Source organism: Schistocerca americana, chromosome 6 (genome assembly GCF_021461395.2).
Source record: "Schistocerca americana isolate TAMUIC-IGC-003095 chromosome 6, iqSchAmer2.1, whole genome shotgun sequence".
Lineage (NCBI taxonomy): Eukaryota > Metazoa > Arthropoda > Insecta > Orthoptera > Acrididae > Schistocerca > Schistocerca americana.
This window is the reverse complement of record NC_060124.1, coordinates 429,419,322-429,420,603: the sequence shown is the minus strand read 5'-3', so window position 1 is coordinate 429,420,603 and position 1,282 is coordinate 429,419,322. Positions and strand designations below refer to the sequence as shown.

General features: G+C 44.5%; 1 pseudogene; it reads left to right on the top strand.

The window, feature by feature from the left end:
- The first annotated feature begins 290 nt into the window (after positions 1-290).
- On the top strand, positions 291-388 carry LOC124620917 (annotated as a pseudogene).
- The last annotated feature ends 894 nt before the right edge of the window (positions 389-1,282 follow it).

The following is a 1,282-nucleotide window of genomic DNA, read 5'->3' as shown; positions in this document are numbered from 1 at the left end:
AATCCGTGGACTGAGGTGTCAATAAGACCTTTGAAGGTCGTTATGGAAAACTGCTCTTCCAAGAAGTTACCTTTACGGCCTGCCAACATCTATATGCTGCTTAGAATAAGCCTGGAGTACAACTTGCGGAGAAATTGCTAAAATCGTCGTGGAACTTACAGAACGATGAAGAAGATGATGAAATTAAGGACCTTATAGTCAAAGGATATTGCATAACTTGAAGAAAGACGTCGATGTTTCGCTGCAGTACTAAGTTCTCATAACAAAAATACCGTGGTCTAGAGATAGCAGTGATTTCGATGGCAAGTTAACTAAAATTGGAACACTGTAGAGAAGTTAGCATGTCCGCTGCACAAGGATGACACTCAAAAGAAGGAATGGCGTCTTTGGCTAGTAATCAAAAAGTCCTGGATCCCATATTCTATTCCAGCCAGTGCTTAAATTTGGAATAAATGCTATCATCAATGACGGCCGAAGAGTACCACTACAAGGAGTCACTATCGCTCTGTTAACAGCCTTTTCAAAGGTGGCGGAGGTGCGTACATAGATTCAGGGGACTCTCTTGCGCTTGGGGTGCGAAACTACCCATAAGAGGTTTAATAATCTACAACGACCAACGGCATGAGAATGCAGAAGGCTATGGGAACCACTGCATTAAAGACGCGTAATGTATATTCACAGGACGTGTGTGGCCTGCAACTGAAACAGTGTCATGATTGTCTTTCTATTGGCAAACGTTTCCTAATTAGGTCCCCATTCTGATCTCCGAGAGGGTACAGCCAAGGAAGAGGTAAAGGGTAATAATCTACAAAACGGATCTTTGAATACCAGCCTCAATGTGCTAGGAAAAGCGGAGGCTCAGCCTAAATGTTCAAATGTGTGTGAATTCCTAAGGGACCAAACTGCTTAGGGCATCGGTCCCTAGACTTACACTCTACTTAAACTAACTGAAACTAAATCATGCTAAGAACAACACACACACTCCAATGCTCGAGGGAAGACTCGAACCTCCGGCGGGAGGGGCCGCGCAGTCCGTGACATGGCGCCTCAAACCGCGCGGCCGCTCCGCACGGCTCAGTCTAAATGTAGTGGGGGCTGGTGAAATGAAATAGAAGGAAGAGAAGGATTTCTGGTCACACAAAGATAGGGTAATACCAACAGCTACAGAAAATAAATTAACGCGAGTAGGATTCGTCATGAATAGGAAGGGGGGAACAGAGAGTGTGTTACTGTGAATAGTTCATTGACAGGGTTGTTATCATCAGAATCGACAGTTCACCAA